Source organism: Phyllostomus hastatus, unplaced genomic scaffold (genome assembly GCF_019186645.2).
Source record: "Phyllostomus hastatus isolate PE091 unplaced genomic scaffold, TTU_PhHast_1.1 phas_scaffold_216, whole genome shotgun sequence".
NCBI lineage: Eukaryota > Metazoa > Chordata > Mammalia > Chiroptera > Phyllostomidae > Phyllostomus > Phyllostomus hastatus.
This window is the reverse complement of record NW_025334018.1, coordinates 1,806,588-1,826,276: the sequence shown is the minus strand read 5'-3', so window position 1 is coordinate 1,826,276 and position 19,689 is coordinate 1,806,588. Positions and strand designations below refer to the sequence as shown.

At 41.0% G+C, this 19,689-nt stretch overlaps 1 pseudogene; it reads right to left on the bottom strand.

Moving 5' to 3' along the window:
- Positions 1 to 689: 689 nt before the first annotated feature.
- On the bottom strand, positions 690 to 1,534 carry LOC123804743 (annotated as a pseudogene).
- Between the last annotated feature and the right edge of the window lie 18,155 nt (positions 1,535 to 19,689).

Genomic DNA, 19,689 nt, shown 5'->3' with positions numbered 1-19,689 from the left:
AAAATGGAGATGTCTACAGCTATAATGGTACTAGATGAGACAATGAGGGAAGGGAGAAAAGCAAACACGTTCATATGCTTGGAATGTGGTTCAAGACTTTGGACTTAAAAACAACTTCCCCAAAGAAGCTGGCTATAATGGAATTTTCAGAAAATTCCTTTTGTCCAACAAAAGGACCTGAAAAACCCCAATCCAAACTTTTGAGAACTACAGTGATACAGTGCTATCAATGATGATCAAAGTAGTTAGAGGGAGAAAGATGAATCTGTCTTCCATTTGGCTATGGTTGGTAGCACAGCCTCCTTAGCTGTTGTTGGTGGATCAGTATAAACCATGCAATATTGGGTAGAAAAGCATTGAACTTATTAACCTGAAGTTACAGGGTTTCATGGCTAGGAAAAATTCTGAAGAGTAAAATAATTTCAGGTTAGACCTCTTCCTTCATCATTAAATGTGGCAGAATAAAAAATATAATTTACAAGTAGATGTAGTGAAAACAGAAAATTACAAGAGAGAGAACAGAAAAGTATTGAGACAATGCTATAGATTCAACAGTATTCTATGAAGCTGGAAAACCTGTTAACTTTGAAAAATCTAGCAAAATATCATTCTTGTTTATAAATTACTTATCATACGATCATATGTTGAAACATTTCTTTCCACATACTGAAGAATCCTACATCCAGCTTTTAAGCATTCTGCATTTCTTTGCCCATCTTGCAGCTGAGTGTCTTGTTCCAGCTGATTTTGGTACAGGTATCTGGAAGCTGCCAGTGCAAGGCCTTGAATGTAATGGTTGACATTGTTTGATAATTTTCACTAACTGCTGTCTGATACTCATTTTCTCCATGCTCTATGATTTTAATAAACTCCTTGGCAGTCTGGACTTTATTTGAAACAGTTACTGAATTCTGTACATCTTTATGACTAACCAGTTGCACATTGTCATCTTCATAATAGTGTACCTAAATCTTAAGTACTTCAACCACCTGGGCTGTAGGTGGTGTGAGGATGAATTCCCATTCAGATCTTCAGCAACCATTCGAAAAGTTTTTAGGCTGAAACTGGTGGCTTTCAATGCATGCAATAATGGTCTGTTGCCCATCTATAGTTTTAGCATAAATGGTACAGAAGTCACTGGAATAATGATCTTTCACACATGGCCTTAAATTACTGTCACAGGGTTCTCTCCAGGACTTCAGACCACCATCTACTTCATCTGGCTGGGGGTCACTTGCTTCTGTCCATAAGTGATCAAACTTAAAGAAAGTTTTGTTTCTCAGACCTAAAAATCTGCTATTGTCCAGGTCACCATGTTCTGTAATTAAGACCTGATCTTTGTATTCTATTTTCACAGACATGAACTGATCCATGTTATACTGGGCAAATATAAGTGCCGCCCTTTCTCTGAGGAGGTTGTCATTATTAAGTAGTAGCCAGACAGCATTGAATACTTCATTAAATTCCCCTGGGGGTGCATGAGTAATGAATTTAGCACCTTCTCATCTGACACCCAACCCTTGAAGTCAGCCATCTTGGCTGCTGTGGCACAGTCTGGCCCCATAACATATTTCTTTTTAGACACTGCTGCATTTGAACTTGGCAATGTTTTATTTAGGATTTTTTCAAGCATATTTATAGTAATATTGACCTATAATGTTCTTTTTTTACTATTCTTGTCTGATTTTGCTATCAAGTGTAATAGCCTTATAAAATCCATTGAATATTTTTTTCAGTTTTTTGCTGTCTTGGCTATTTTGCATAAAATAAAGACTCTATTTTCTAAGTTCGGTACAAATTCACTTGTAAAATTTTCTGTGGCTGGTGCCTTTTAGGGGATAAGGATGGTCCAAATAATTTTGATTAACAATTAAATTATTTTAATAATATCTAAATTTCAGATTCATTTTTAATAATTATTTTCTAGAATATTGTCTACTCCATTGGTTTTAGAATTAATATAAATAACATTAATAGAATTCTCTGCCATATAGTTATGTATTCATTTTCTTTTTCTTTTTTTACTAATCCATTAATTTTATTTTTATTTTGTTATTTTTCTTTAAAAAACCTCATATTTTATTAATTATGCTATTACAATTATCCTGATTCCCCCCCTTTCCTCCCTCAATATAGCACCCCCCCCCCAGGAAATCCCCCCCCAACATTGTTTAGGTCCATGAGTCATGCATATAAGTTCTTCGGCTACCCATTTCCTATACTGTACTTTACATCTCCATTGCTATTCTGTGACTACTTATTTGTACTTCTCAATCCCCTTGCCTCTTCACCCATTTCTCCATACCCTCTTCCCATCTGACAACCATCAAAATGCTTTCTGTATACATGATTCTGTCTCTGTTCTTCTTGTTTGTTTAGTTTTATTTTTAGATTCAGTTGTTGACATATATGTATTTATTACCATTTTATTGTTCATAGTTTTGATCTTCTTTTTCTTAAGTCCTTTAACATTTCATATAATAGTGGTTTGGTGATGATGAACTACTTTAGTTTTTTTCTTGCCTGGGAAGCACTTTGTCTGTCCTTTGATTCTAAATGATATCTTTGCTGGGCAGGCCAATCTTGTCTATAGATCACTTCTTTTCATGACTTTGAATATTTCTTGCCAATCCCTTCTAACCTGCAGTGTTTCTTTTGAGAAATCAGATGACAGTTTTATGGGAACTCTCCTATAAGTAACTAACTTTTTCTCTTGCTGCTTTTAAGATTATCTCTTTATCTTTAATCTTTGGCATTTTAATTATGATGTGTCTTGTAGGCTTCTTTGCATACATTTTGCTCAGGACTCTATGCCTCCTGGACTTGCATGTCTATTTCCTTCACCAAATTTGGGAAGTTTTCTTTCATTATTTTTTCAAATAGATTTCCAATTTCTTGCTCTTTCTCTTCTACTTCTGGCACTCCAATGATGTGAATGCTAGACCTTTTGAAGTTGTCTTAGAGGCTGTTTATACTATCCTCATTTTGGGGGGGATTCATTTTTCTTGTTCTGTGTGATTGTTTTTTGCTTCCTTATGTTCCAAATAATTGATTTGATTCTCAGCTTCATCCATTCTACTGTTGTTTCCCTGTAAACTGTTCTCTATTTCAATTAGTGTATCTTTCATTTCTGACTGGATGTCTCTTATGCTGCTGGGATCCTCACTAAGTTCCTTGAGAATCATTAAAAATAATGTTTTGAACTCTGCATCTGATAGATTACTTATCTCCATTTTGTTTAGTTCTTTTTCTGGAGTTTTGATTTGATCTTTCATTTGGAGCATGTTTCTTTGTCTCTTCATTTTGGCAGCCTCCCTGTGTTTGTTTCTATGTATTACATAGAATTGTGTTGACTCTGTGTCTTGGTAGAGTGGCCTAATGTAGTAGGTGTCCTGTAGGGTCCAGTGGCACAGCCTTCTCTATCACCCAAGCTGGGTACTTGAGGCACACCCTTCATGGAAGCTGAGTACACCCTCCTCTTGTAGTTGAGCCTTGGTTACTGTTGTCAGGTCAATGGAAGGGATTTACTTAGGCTAGTCAGCTTCAAGGACTGACTGTGACCGCTGACCACCAACCTCTGCCCTCTGTAGAGGATCAGCTGTGCAGGGGCACGGTGGTGATGCTCTGATGTGGTCTGTAGCTGTCCACTGGGTGTACTGGATGTGGTTTCCCAGGTAGTGAAGGCCAAGGTCAGCCCCTACCTGTCTTGCCAGGGGCACCCTGCCTGAGCTATTAAGCATTTTGAGATGGCTGTCACTTGTGCTGGGCTTGGAGATTTCCCAGTGAAGACAAGCTGTGAATCCAGGCAGGCCACTGCTAGTGCCAGGCTTGGGGCTCACTGAGGCCAGCTGTTGCTTCTTTGATGGGATTTAGGAAGTTGTGACGCAAGAGCCAAGACCAGCTAATCATAAGGAAAAGCAGCTTGGGTGGGATCATAAGTTGGGTGTGGCGGAGTCTCTGGGGATCTCAAATGTGAGTCAAACAGTGTTACTCAGGTTGATGGAGTCTCAGATATGGCACCAGCCTGCCGGCTCTGTTTGGGGAGGGTTTAGAAAAGGGACAATGGCCTCTGCTTGCCTTGATGCCAGATACGTTAGTTTATCCCTATATACCACTGGTGCCTTTCAAGCTGCTATCCCAGTGGTGGAGCTCAGAGGGAGTGATTCTGAGTAGGGGAGTCCTTATGTGGGTTCTTTAGGAGGAACTGCTTGGGACTCCAACATTTCTTCTACCCACTCAACCTTGCTGGTTTTTGCAGCCAGAAGTTGTAGGGACTTATTTTCCTGGCACTGGAACCCTGGGCTGGAGTGCCTGGTGTGGAGCTGGAACTCCTTGCCCCTGAAATATCCCTCCTGAATTTTGATCCACCACAGGTGAGTGTAGGACCAGCCCTTTCCACATCTGTGCCCCTGTTACCAGTCTGGATGGATGTGGTTTCATTAATTCTGTAGTTGTAGACTTCCATTCAACTCAATATCATAGTTCTCAGACTTCTATTCAACTCGATTTCTGATGGTTCTGAGTGATGGTTTTATATTTTAGTTGTAACTTTGATATGGTTGTGCAAAGTGGGGAGCCATGTTTGCCTATGCCACTGTCTAGACTGGAAGTATATAGTTTCATTTTCATTCCTAATATTGTTCATTTGTGTTTTCTCCTTTTCTAAATAAGTCTTAGAGAAGCTTTACCTAGTTTACTAATTTTTTCAAGCCCAGCCTTTGATTTCATTGATAATTTTCATTGCTTAATTTCTGCTTTTCATTTTATTAATCTTTTCCATGTACTGTGCAATTACTTTGTTTTTCTAACTCAATGTTATATATTTCTTTTTTCTTTAGTCTTTTTGTTTTCCAATAAATGTTTTTAAGGCTATATATTGTCTTTTAAATACTTCTTTAGCTTTATTCTATAAGCATTTTGCACGATATATATGCCAACAAGTTAGCCTGCCACATTTTCATAGATGCTAGTAAAAGATTCAACACTCAGCATCAACATTATTTTGCTACTTTCTAAACTACAGACCTCACAGAATGATATAAAGAATGCTAGATAATACACCCACACATGAAAGTGGTATTATAGGAAAGGATTCCTGAGTTTAGGGAATCTAAATTTTTTACAACAGGCAATTTTACTACAGAGAGCCAGTATATCTTCCAAGCCTGTACACTATTGAACATCTCCAAGAAGATTGTCCAAAACAACATGTAGTCAGTGCCTATTTCACAATACATTCAGAAACATGAGATACCTAGGGGGAATTGTTTTCTATAGATCCAAATGGGGAGAATTGATTCTCTAGACCATACAGAGTCTTCTAACCCAGGAACAAAGTATACTTATTCTTGTATATAAGTCTTTTTAAATTTTAGTGATATTTTATACTTTTCAATGTAAAGGTTTTGCATATCTTTCATTAAATTTCTTACTAGAAATTTTTTGCTTCTATTCTAAAAGAAGTACAAATGATTTTTGTATATTCCAATTGTGACCTTGCTTAAATTACTTGCTTTGTGGATATTTTATTCAGGCCATCTGTGAATAAAGACAATTTTACTCCAACAATAAGAAATAAAGAAAAACCCCACAATGACCCCAAAGTCTATGGGACACAGCCAAAGCAGTTTTAAGAGGGCAATTCATAACAATAAAGACCGACTTAAAAAAAAACAGGAAAAATCTAAAATAAACAATCTAAATTCACACCTAAAGAGACTAGAAGGAGAAGAAAAAGTAAAGCCCAAAGTCAGTAGAACGCAGGAAATAAAACAGAGTGGAAATAAATAAAATAGAGTCCAAAAAAACAATACAAAAGATAAATGAAATCAAGAGCTTTTTTTTTGAAAGATAAAAAAAATTGATAATCCTTTAGCAAGACTCATTAAAAGAGAGAATACCCAAATAAATAAAATCAGAAATGAAAGAGAAGTGACAAGTGGCACCATAGAAATACAAAAAAAATTATAGGAAAATACTATGAAACAATTATATGGTGACAAATTAGACAACCTGGAAGAAATGGATAAATTCCTAAAAACATTGATTCTTCCAAGACTGAGTTAATAAAAAAACAGAAAATATGAACAGACCAATGACTACTAATGAAATAACATCAATAATAATAAAAAATTTTATTCATCAGGCAAAAGTTCTGAAACAGATGGCTTCTTAGGTGAATTTTACCAAACATTCAAAGAAGAACTAACACCTATCTTTCTAAAACTATTCCAAAAAATTGAAGAGGAAAGAAGGCTCCCAAGCTCATTTTCCAAGGCCAGTATTACTGTGTTGCTACTGTACAAGGCCAGGCAGGTTCATGGTATTCATGTAGATGGAGAAATATTTACAGAGTGTTGGGAAATCTGGCATGCCTTTATTCATGGGCGGGTGAGCCACGCATGCTGCAAGCTGCATGTCTGTCTGCATGTCTCATGTCATGGCCCTTGTTCCTCAGCGTGGTACCTGTCCCCTTGCATGTTTGTCATCATCATCACCCCCAGCAGAGAGTCCCTACCTGTTTAAGTACTAGAGGGGAACAAAGCTGGCAAGATGCCAGAAATTATATAACATATTATAGTATAGTATATAACACAATTCTGCACATGCAAGCTTTCTTCATGTTATGGGAACAGTTTATCAGGCCCACTTTCAAGGCTATAAGAACCCTACTTATGACGCCCCTCCAAGGCTATGGGAACACTGCTTCCCTTAGTTACCCAGACACCTGGGTGAGGAAGCCAGACTGCCTCCACTTACCCTACAATTACCCTAATTCAAAAACCAAACAAAGACACTACAAAAAGGAAAATTGTAAGTGAATATCACTGATGAACAAAGATACAAAAATCCTCAACAAAATATTAGCAAACCTAATTCAGCAATACATTAAAAAAATTATACCTCATGATCAAGTGGGATTTATTCTCAGAATGTGAGGTTGTTTCCATATTTGCAAATAAATTAATGTGATACAACACATAAACAAAATGAAGGATAAAAATCATAAGTTACATCAATAGATACAGAAAAAGCACTTGAAAAAAGTTTTTATGATGAAAGCTCTCAGCAAAATGGAAATAGAGGAAACATTCTTCAACATAACAAAGGTCACATATGACAATCCCACAACTAACATCATATTCAGTGGGAAAAAGCTAAAAGAACTTTCCTTATATGAGGAGTGAGACAAGGATGTCCACTTTCACCACTTTTATTCAACATAATATTTATCCAAAACAATTAGACAAGAAAAAAAAAGGACACCCAATTGGAAAGGAAGAAGTAAAACTGACATTAATTGCAGACGACATATCACATAGTGAGAATGCAAATAGCCCACCAAAATAAACTATTAGAACAGATAGATAAATTCAATAAAGTAGCAGAAATTAAAATTAATACTCAGACTGGTTGCATTTTTATACACCAAAAATTAACTATCAGAAAGAGAAATTAAGAAAAACAATACCATTTACAATGGGATCAAAAACAATAAAATACATAATAAATTTAACCAAGGAAGTGAAAGACCTGTACTATTTATTTATTTATTTATTTTAATTATTTTTTAATCATTGTTCAAATACAGTTTTCTCCTTTTTACTCCCAATCCAGTCCCCCCTAAGACCTATACTCTAAAAACTATAAGACATTGAGGAAAGAAACTGAAGAAGATACAAATAAATGGAAGCATATACTGCACTCATACAGAGCAAGAATCAACATTGTTAAAATGCTCATACTACTCAAAGTAATCTACATAGTCAATGCAATCCCTATCAAAATAATAATTGCGGAGCTCTGGCCAAGATGGACGTGAAGGTAAAAATACTTTGCTTCCTCACCCAACCAAAAGGAGCATAACAACCAACCTAAAATCAATAAACAACCAGAAGTGCCAGAAAAATTAAACTGTATAGAACTCCAACAATCAAGGAATTAAAGAAAGAATCAATCAGAACAACCAGACCAGTAAGGCAGCAGACCATAGACCGTGCAGGCAGGCCAGCTGAGAAAAAACACTGCAAGGCAGTGGACTGGGCAGGGGGGCTGGCCACAGCCAGGTGGTGGGCTGTGTGGGCAGGGCTGACTTAAGGGGAGAGTGGACTATGGTGGTTGCCACGGTGGGAGAAACTCCCAGTCTCACATGAGAGTCCATTGGAAAGTGTGCTAGGGACTAGCAGATGAGCTGCATTGTTCCCTCTCTGGCCCCTCCCACACAGGCAGTGCCACAGCACAGCAAAGAGGATTGCCCTGCCCAGGTGAATACTTAAGGCCCCACCCCCTTACAACTTATCAGGGGCACCAAGACAAAGAAATATGGCCCAAATGAAAGAACAGACCAAAACCTCAGAAAGACAACTAAGCGAGGAGGAGAGAGCCTATCTGATGGGGAATTTAAAGCCCTGGTAATCAAAATGCTCACAGATCTGATTGAGCTTGGTCAAAAAAATGAAAAAACAAATGAAAGATACCCAAAATGAAAAAAGTAAAATACTCAGGGAACCAACAGTGACAGGAAGGAAGCCAGGATTCAAAGCAACAATTTGGAACAAAAGGAAGAAATAAACGTCCAACCAGAAAAATGAAGAAACAGGAATTCAAAACAGTGAAGAGAGTCTTACTAACCTCTGGGACAACCTGAAATGCTCCAATATCTGAGTTATAGGGGTGCCAGAAGGAGAAGAACAACAGCAAGAAATTGAAAACTTATTTGAACAAATAACGAAGGAAAACTTCCCCAATCTGGCAAAGGAAATAGACTTCCAAGAAGTCCAGGAAGCCCAGAGAGTCCCAAAGAAGTTGCACCCAAAGAGGAACACACCAAGGCACATCATCATTAAGTTAGTCAAGATTAAAGATAAGGAGAGAATCTGAAAAGAAGCAAGAGGGAAGGAGAGTTACCTACAAAGGAGTGCCCATAAGGCTATCAGCTGATTTCTCAAAAGAAACCTTACAGGCAATAAGGTGCTGGAACGAAATATTCCAAGTCATGAAAGGCAAGGACCTACATCCAAGATGACTCTATCCAGCAAGCTATCATTTAGAACTGAAGGGAAGATAAAGTGCTTCCCAGATAAGGTCAAGTTAAAGGAGTTCATCATCACTCAGCCATTGTTACATAAAATGTTAAAGGGACTCATATAAGAAAAAGAAGACCAAAAATATGAACGGTAAAATGACAACAAACTCACAACTATCAACAAATGAACCTAAAAGAAAAGCAATGAAAACAAAAACCAAGCAAACAAGTAGAACAGGAACAGAATCAGAGAAATGGACATCACATGGAGGGATCTCAGTGGGGGAGGGGGGGAGGGATGAATAGGGAGGAAAAAGTACAGGGAAGAAGAAGCATAATTAGTAGGCATAAAATAGACGGGAGAGATAAAAAAGTGGTATAGAAAACAGAGGACTCAAAGAACTTATATGTACAACCCATGGACATGAACTAAAAGGGGGGGAGTGTGATGCTGGAGGTTTGGGGAGGCAGGGCGGAGAGGGGATAAAGGGGAAAAAAATTGGGAAAACTGTAATAGCATAATGGATAAAAAATACTTAAAAATAACATTTTCATTTTCACACAGCTACAACAAACAATCCTAAAATTTATATGGAATTACAGAAGCCACTGAATAGCCACAGCAATCTTGAGAAAGAAAAACAAAGTTGGAGGCATTATGCTACCTTATATCAAACTATACTACAAGGCTATAGTAATCAAGACATTATGGCACTGTCATAAAAACAGACACATAGGTCAATGGAACAGAATAGAGAGCTCAAAAATAAAGCCATGTTTTATTGTAAATTAACCTAAGACATAGGAGGCAAGAGTATACATTGAGGTAAATACAGTCTCTTTAATAAGTGGCATTTGAAAAACTGAACACATACATACAAAATGAAATGACCACTTTCTTACACTATATGGAAGAATAAACACAGTCTTAAATTTAAGAAATTAAGTCAAAAACTCCTAGGAAATAAACACAGGCAGTAAATTCTTTGACATTCCTCTTTATAATGTTTTTTGGATGTGTCTCCTAAGGCAAGGGAAACAAAAGAAAACCTTAAAGAACTGGAACTATGTCAAACTAAAAAGTGTTTTAATTTTTTTTAATTGTTATTTTATTACAGTTGTCCAAAAAACTAAAAAGTTTTTGCACAGTGAATGAAACCATCAACAAAGTAAAGACAACCTACGGTTACAGAACAAACAAGGGGGGCCTGGGATGATATACTATTATTAAAAGAAGCCCCAACGTCTGTTATGTCCGCCACCAGAGGAAAGACGTCTCTCAATGCAAGAAATTTGTGAAAAGGAAAGGAAACGTTTCTTTAATGCTATACAAACTTAAAGTAGGGACCAAATGTCTTCACCAAAAATCCTAAAATCCCTTAAACCACCCACAAACAGACACAGTCCTTCCTTCCTTACCCTTTACCCAGTCCAGAGTACTGTATCTCCTAGAGTTGCGGGGGTCCCTACTCTGGCAAAGGCACGTGGTCCTCTCTCCCCGCACCATGGGAGTCCCCACTCTGCCAGAGCCGCGTGGTTCTCCCCCCTCTCAAATGGCTGCGGGAGTCTCCACTCTGCTAAAGCTGTGTGGTTCTCTCTTGCAGGGCTGCGCATGGTTCTCGTCCTTCAGGGCTGCACATTGTTCTCCGCCTCCCAATCCCTCAAATGGCTGCCATGTCTTGGTTTAAATCCCAGCGCCAATCTTCCTCTGAAGCCCCATTTCCGGCCCCTCTCACAATTGGCTACAGCTGCCAGATTCTGGGCAGGTGTGGCCCTGTGGTGTGGAGCCAATTATCTCCAGGCTCTTCTGGATCTTATTACAGATCCCTATTTGAGGCTCCCCTCTTGGCTGCACCCTGTTACCATCCCTCCTCTCAGATTCACACCCACTTTATAACCTCATCAAGGACAATGGGTGAAGGTCTCATCTTCTTGTAACTGCTTCCTGCTGGAAATGGACGTTGTTCTACCCACCCAGGGGTCGGGGTGCCCTGAAAGGGGGTGGGGGATGCAGCATGGAGGGAGTCCTTCCTGTAAGGGGAAGGACCTTACAGAATCCTGGTCAGTTGGCTGTCACCAGGAAGTCTCAGGCTCGGTGTCCAAAGGCTGGCATTACTGGACCGTTGGCACCCTGGTCATATTCTGGAGGGGACAGATTTGGAAAAAGTTGGAAGGCACAATTAAATCATAACCACTGAATGACAAAGGCAAGGGCTTAGGTAAAGAATGGCTTATCTGGAGGAAGGTGTACAAGGCATGCTACACCTACCCGAAATTCTTGTGGCCCACTATACTTCACTCGGGCTGAGGGGACTATGTTAGCATTTCCCTCCTTTCAGATATCTGGGGCCCTTTCTGTCCAAGCCATCAAGACAGAAAAGGCAAAATTAGTTCTAGAGTGAAGCCCACAGATCGCCCGAACCCCTCACCAGCCCAACCACTTAGTTCAGCCAAACCATTGAGTCTCAGGGGGCGATAATGAAAATGGGCTCCTTCAGTGAGGCCTGTATTACCGTCAATCACTCAGGTAATGAGGTTCTAGGCATATGCCCTACAAAAACAGAAGAACGTACAGGATACTTTACACAAAAATCCCCAAGCCAGTCTCTGTGCCTGTGAGACTGTCTTTTGGGAAGACATCGTGTTACAAGGCCCTTGCTACAATGATATTTAACAGTGGCAATTTGACAGATCCTTTGTGCCTGTAAATTGAAAAGCAAATTTTCAAGACAGTTAGTAGCGCCATTTCAGATGTTCAATACTGAGTATTGTATTTTCCTCAAACCATAATTTTTCTCCTTAAGATCACCCTCACTGTTATTAAAGGGACTACTTTGAGTCCCGCTTTTAATTTTGATGGTTCGTTTGCATAAACACACCAAGAGCAGCCTGGGTCACTTATGATCCTTGAGTCCACTTTGCTGGAACTCACACAGGCAGCCTTTAGATTGACTTCTCAGTCCGCCCCCGCTTGGGGCACAGAAGCAGAGCCACACATCCGCCATCTGGCTTCGCCTGTACCAGTAGTTTCACTCAAATCCTTGAGGCTTCCGTTGTGCTTACAGGTTCCTTTTGGCCATCTTTCGGGAAAGCAACCTTCATTCCTTCCCTGGAAAGACTGCCATGAACCACACAACCAACCAAAGTACCAGGCTTTTCTCGTGGGCATACGCTCACTCGCTTCACAAGTCAATCCCAGGTCCTCAGGGCTTTCCGGTGATGACCAGAGCCCATACATGCCTCCTTCAGGCGTGACATTCCAGTCAAAGTCTTGGTTAGCAAAACCACTATTAACGACTGGTCTTATGGATTTTATGCAAAGAAACCTTATATTATTGCTCACTCCTTCAGAATGCCAAATTCTGGAGGGATCAGGTAGGGAGAAAAGTACAAAGCGTGAAGGAAAATCCTTTTCCTTCTGATATCCACCAGGCTTCTCAAAACTTTCCTACAGACTGTGAAGTTTCAACCTTCCCTGGAATCCTCAATTTCCTTTTCAGAACAGATACAGAGCGAAATCCAAAACATGGAGTTCCAGAGTAATACACAGGTAGAAGCATTCTCTTGCACCAATGCGTCCATTGGTGCCTCGCAGAGACATGCTCCTTCAGGTCCGGTCTCTTGGCAGAGACATGCCCCCTTTGCCTCTGGCTGAAGCGGTCGTCAGCCCCAAATGACCCTTCTTGGGTCCCGAGTGGCAAAGGCATGCTCCCCAACTGCTTACAGGTGACCTTTCCCTAGGGCTTAAAGGTGACCTTAAACAGGTCCTTAAATACAGGTTTCTGATCAGAAACAACACCAATGGAAGAGACTAGCTCTCTTCCGATATGGTCTCATGGCAGAGACATGCCCCCTTTGCCTCTGGCTGCTGCACTTGTCAGCCCCAAATGACCCTTCCTGGGTCCCGAGTGGCAAAGGCATGCTCCCCAACCGCTTACAGGTGACCTTTCCTAGGTCTTCAGGTACAGGTTTCTGATCAGAAACAAAACCAATGTGAGAAATTTGCTCTTTTTCCATGGAACCAGAAAACAAGTAGTTCAGGTTTCCTGTACTCTAGGTTTAAAACTTTCACAACCTTTACACATAATTTTCGCATCCAGATTTAACCATCATTCTCTTTTAACCCTGGTTCCTTTCCCCTTTTGCGATGGGGGCACTCATTCCTCCAGTGCCCCTCCTCCTTGCAGTAGGCACATTGATTACGGCCTAGTGCACCTTTCTTCTCCGTAGGACCCCTTTTGCCTCTGGCCCAGTGGCGGGCACCCGATGATGAGTTTCCCTTTTCTGCCCTAGGGCCCCACTTCTTTTGGTTTCCCTGGGCTAACTCCAAAAACACTGTGGCCCGTTTTGCCTTCCCTGCTTCCCGGGCATTGTAGACTTTAAAGGCTATGTCCACTAGCTGGGAGGAGCTCATTCCCAGTACTCCGTCTACACGCTGAAGTTTGTTCCTGATGTCCAGAGCACTCTGCCCAATAAAAGTCATGTTTACCATTCTCACGTTCTCTGGTGCCTCTGGATCAATGTCAGTGCATTTCCTATATGCCTGACAGATCCTCTCTAGAAATTCAGAAGGATCCTCATCTGGCTTCTGCTGGAGAGTCTGTATCATATTCAGACTCCTCTGCCTGGGCACTCCTTTCCTAAGTCCTTCCTTTCCATAGTGTCTTAAAGAGGTGAAGCCACCTCTGCTATTCGGGTCCCACTTAGGGTCTCCCCTAGGAATTGCCTCCACTGGGGTAAGCATTCCCTCGGTGTCCTCATCACAGAGACGCTGGGCCTCCTGATCAGCCCTACTTAGAACCAAACGTCTTTCATCTGCTGTTAGCAAAATGTTCAGGAGGGCCTGTATGTCTGCCCAGTTTGGGTGGTGAGTGGCAAAAATAGAGGCAATGAGATCTGCCATGTTGTGAGGATCACTCCTATATGAGGGATTGGCATCCCTCCAGTTCAGCAAGTTGGAAGTGGAGAACGGAGTATGAGCCCAATAGTGACCAGCAGGCTGGCCTTCTTCATTTATTCCGCCAATCGGATATTGCCTCAAAGGGTACTGGCTGGCTACACCTTTGGAGGCTCCCTGGTTATAGGAGGTGCCCTGGCGAGTTCTGGAGGGTGAGACACATTGCTCAGCAGGTGGAGGCGGAGCAGTTGGCTTTACGGGAGGAGACAGTACTGAGGTGGCTCCCACTGCCTGTGCAGGGGGAGGTACGCCAGCAGTGGTAGTTCTCATCCCGTGTGAGGCTGGAGGTGTAGAAACCTCCACCAGCTGTGAAGGTGGTGCCCTCTCGGAGGCCCCTCCTACCTGTGGAGCGTGGTACCCCAAGGCCTCACCCTGCAGAGGGGGCCAGGCCCCTCCCACCTGCAGAGGATGGTGCCCCAAGGCCTCGCCCTGCAGAGGGCGCAAGGCTCCTCCTCCCACCTGCAGATGGTGGGGTCTCAAGGCCTCACCCTGCAGAGGGGGCCAGCCTCCTCCCACCCGCAGAGGGTAGTGCCCCGTGGAGACACCCCCCACCCACAGAGGGCTGGATGGAGGCAAAGCACAGGCACCTCCCACCTGCTGGGGCACCGGGAATCCAGAGCCGACCCCCGCCCATTGGGCCTGGGATGCCCCACAGGCAGGCAGTGCGCCGGCCCCTCCCACCTGTGAAAGTGGCGGCAGAATGCAGGATGCGCCCACCTGTAAAGATGGCGCCTGCCAGCTGGCTCTGGTTTCGAGAGCCAAGGGGTCCCCTCCCATATGCTGGTGAGGATAGCTAAAGGAGCCAACTCGCAAATCTGTGGTGGAGACTTCTCCCACCTGCAAGGGCTGGGGAGTCGTGGCGGCCCCCGCCTCTTGGGGAGGCTGCAGCACCACTGGAGTTCCCCCTGTCTGCGAGCTCCCATTCCCTGGGTTCAGAGCATTAATGAGGTTTATCTCCTCATTCTCTCTCTCTTCCTGTCTTCGACTATCAGCAAGGGGTTCTGAGACCACTTTTCCTTTCTGGACCATCACATGCTTCTCTGTCTCTGGCACAAAGATGTTGTGCAATATTATAAATGCATTGAGATGGTGTAACTCTTCCGATAGTTCATACTGCCTGCAATACTGTTTCAATCTAGCAATGATGCAGTAACTCAAGGAACCATTCACTGGCCATCTCAGCTCATCACCCAAAACATAAATAGGCCACACCGTGTTGCAATAAGAAACCATTCACTGCTTAGTCAAGGGCATCTTGTAGGTCGACTTAGCACAGTAGTTCTCCCAATCCCTTAGGATTCTACCTGATGGGCTCCACTTAGGGACTGGCTCAGAACTACTCTTACAGTTCTGACAAAGCAAGCAAAGGTTCAAACAAAGCAAGCAAAGGTTACAGATGGCGACAAGACCAGGTATTCCCAGATCCATTACCCAAAATTCCCGCTGCATTATTCCCCTCCCCAAAAAAAGCACTCAGAAACCAACTTTTCAACCAAAACACGTCCACGTCTCTGCTCTCTCTCTCCCTGTTTCATTTCCTTTGCACCTTTCCAGGTGTGCTAGGCGGCCGATGCCCTCAGGAGGAGTGCAGAGAAATTAAGTCTCACTCTCTTGCACCTGAGGGCATCAGTCTGCCACGGACAATTATCGTCCCTTCGTGGTCACCATAAACTCTTACAGAACAAACAAGAGGGGGGGCCTGAGATGATATAAAGAAGCCCCCAGGTCCATTATGTCCGCCACCAGAGGAAAGACGTCTCTCAATGCCAGAGATTCGTGAAAAGGAAAGGAAACGTTTCTTTAATGCTATACAAACTTAAAGCAGGGACCTAATGTCTTCACCAAAAATCCTAAAGTCCCTTAAAACACCCACAAACAGACACAGTCCTTCCTTCCTTCCCCCTTTGCCCAGTCCAGAGTACTGTATCTCCCAAAGCTGTGGGGGTCCCTACTCTGGCAAAGACACGTGGTCCTCTCTCCCCGCACCATGGGAGTCCCCACTCTGCCAGAGCCGCGTGGTTCTCCCCCCTCTCAAATGGCTGCGGGAGTCTCCACTCTGCTAAAGCTGTGTGGTTCTCTCTTGCAGGGCTGCGCATGGTTCTCGTCCTTCAGGGCTGCACATTGTTCTCCCCCTCCACCCTCCACCCCCCACCCCCCACCCCCCACCCCCCACCCCCCACCCCTCACCCCACCCCCTCACCCCTCACCCCTCACCCCCCTCACCCCTCAAATGGCTGCCACATCTCGGTTTAAATCCCAGCGCCAATCTTCCTCTGAAGCCCCATTTCCGGCCCCTCTCACAATTGGCTACAGCTGCCAGATTCTGGGCAGGTGTGGCCCTGTGGTGTGGAGCCAATTATCTCCAGGCTCTTCTGGATCTTATTACAGATCCCTATTTGAGGCTCCCCTCTTCGGTGCACCCTGTTGCACTCTCAGAATTGGCTACATCTGCCCAATTCTGGGCAGGTGTGGCCCTGTGGTGTGGAGCCAATTATCTCCAGTCTCTTCTGGATCTTATTACAGATCCCTATTTGAGGCTCCCCTCTTGGCTGCACCCTGTTACACTACCAATATGGAGAAGACATTGATTGACCAATAAGGGGCTAATATCTACAATATATAAAGATCCCACATAAGTTAACTCCAAATAAAAGAAATAATCTGATTAAAAAATGTTGAGGATCTGAGTAGACATTACTCCAAAGAGGACATACATATGGCCAATGGACTTATAAAAAGATGCTCAACATCACTAATTTTGAGAAATGCAAGTTAAAACTTCAGTAAGATATCACCTCACACTTGTCAGAATTGCTATCATTAATAAATAAACAAAAAAAGTGTTGGTGAGGATGTAGAGAAAAAGGAACCTTTGCATATTGCTGGTGGGATTGTAAAGTGGTGCAGCCATTAGGAAAAAACTGTATGGAGTTTCCTAAAAATTTAAAATAGAACTACCTAATGACTTACCAATTCCACTCCTGGGTATTTATCTGAAGAAATCCAAAACACTAATCTGAAAAGATATATGTATCCCTATGTTTATTGTGGCATTATTTATAATTGCCAAGTTATGGAAGCAGCCTAAGTGCTCATCCATAGACAGTCAGATAAAGAAAATGTGAGATTATATATCTTTATAATGGAATATTACTTGGCCATAAAAACAAATAAAATATTACCATTTGCCACAACATGGATGGACATAACAGATATTATGGTAAGTGAAATAAGTCAGACACAGAGAGACAAATACTATATGCTTTCACTTTTATGTGGAATCCAAAAAACAAAATAAGTTAACAAACAAAACAAAAACAAACTCTTAGATACAGAAAACAAATTGATGGTTGCCAAATGAGAAGGGGGTTGGTGGATTGGGAAAAAATATTGAAGGGAGTAAGAAGTACAAAATGGCAGTTATGAAATAGTCACAGGAATGTGAAGAACAACATAGGGAATGTAATCAATAATATTGTAATAATTATGTATGTTGTCTAGTGGGTATTAGACTTATAAGGATATCACCTTTTAAGTATATAAAAGTCTAACTAATCACTATGCTGTACACCTAAAACTTTTATAATATTGAATGCCAACTTTAATTGAAAAATACAAACTTAAAAAGAAACCTACTTTAAATATAAAGACACAGATATGTTAAAAGTCAATGGATGGAGAAAGATATACCATACTAACACTAATGTAAATAAAGTGGGAGTAACTGTATTTATTTCAGATGGAGCAGACTTCAGAGCAAGGAAGGTTATTAGGGATAAGGGGCATTATGTAAAGACAAATGGGTCAATATTTCAAGAAATCATAGATGTTTTTAGTTTGTGTGCATTTAACAACTGAACATCAAAATACATAAGGCAAAACTCATAGAACTGCAAGGAGGAATAAATGAATCCTCCTTATAGTTGAAGACTTTAACAACCCTCTATCACAAATGGACTTGTCCATCAGGCAGAGTATCAGTAAGGACATAATTTAGCTCAACAGCACCATTGATAAACTGTATATAATTGATATAATAGACTACTTCACTAAATAATATCAGATTACACATTCTTCTACAAATCGCATTGGATATTTATCAAGATATATAACATTGTAGTTTATAAAAACACTTCTTAGCAAGTTTAAAAGAATAGAAGCCACACAATACCTGCTCTCAGATCACATTGGAATTAAAATAGAAATAAATAACAGAAAGAAACCTGAAAAATCTCAAAATGCTTGGAGAGTTATCAAGATACTTGTAAGCAACACACAGGTCAAAGAAGAATCTCAAGATGAATTTTAAAATGTTTGAACTAAATAAAAATGAAAACACAATTTATCAAAATTGTGGGATGCAGTGAAAGCAGTGCTCAGAAGGAAATTTATAACATTGAATATATTTATTAGGAAAAAAGATTATAAAATCAGTAATCTAAGCCTCCACCTTAGGAAATGAGGGGAAAAAAAGACCAAAATGAGCAGAAGAAAAAATAATAAAAGTTACAGCAAAAATCAATGAAATAAAAAACAGGAAATTAATAGAGAAAGACCAATATAATTTGGTTCTTTGAAATGATCAATAAAACTGGTAAGCTTTTAGCCAGGTTAACAGAAAAAAACAGAGGACACAAATTATTAATATCAGAAATGAAATAAGGCACATTATTGTAGACCTCAAGGACATTAAAAAGATAATGAGGCAGTGTTATTGACAACTCTATGCCCTCAAATTTCATGACCTAAATGACGTAGACAAATTCCTTGAAGGGTATAATCTTCCAAAAATCACACAAGAAGAAATAGACAATCTGAATAAGCTTATATCTTTTTTAAAAACCGAACCAATAAACAATAATCTTCCAAAACAGAAAGCACCAGCCATAGATGCATTCATTGATTAATTCTACCAAACATTTGAGGGAAAATGTGTATCAATTCTCTATAATCTCTTCCAGGGGATAGAAGCAGAGGAATTACTTCCCAATTCATTCTGTAAAGCCAACATTATACAGGTACCCAAACCATACAAATACATTATGAGAAAACCACAGACCAATGTCTTTCCTGAACACAGATGCAAAAATCCTTAGCAAAATATTAGCAAATTTTATAATGTATACAGCAATGTTTAAAAAGAATTACATACCACAAACAGGTGGGTTTTATGCCAGATATGCAAGTCTGGTTCAACATGCAAAAATCAATTCATGTGCCCTGGCTGGTGTGGCTCATTGGATTAAGCTCCAGCCTGTGAACCAAATGATTGCCAGTTCAATTCCCATTCAAGGTGCATGCCTAAGTTGCAGGCCAGGTACCCAGTGAGGGGTGCGTGAAAGACAACTACACATTGATGTTTCCCCCCACTCCCTTTCTCCTCCTCTGTCTAAAAATAAAAAAAAGTAAAAAATAAATTAATGTAATCCATCACAACAACAGGCTGAAAAAGAAAAATCATATGATCATATCAATAAATGCAGAAAAAGCATTTGACAAAATCCAACATCCATTCATGATAAAAACTGTCAGCAAACTAGGAATAGACAAGACTTCCTCAACTTGATAAAAAACATCTACATAAAACCTACAGCTAATATCCCCCTTATGGTGAGAAACTCATAGCTCTCCCACTAAAATCAGAAGCAAGGCAAGAGTTTTCTCTCACCACTTTTTTCAATACCATGCTGAAAATACTAGCTAATGC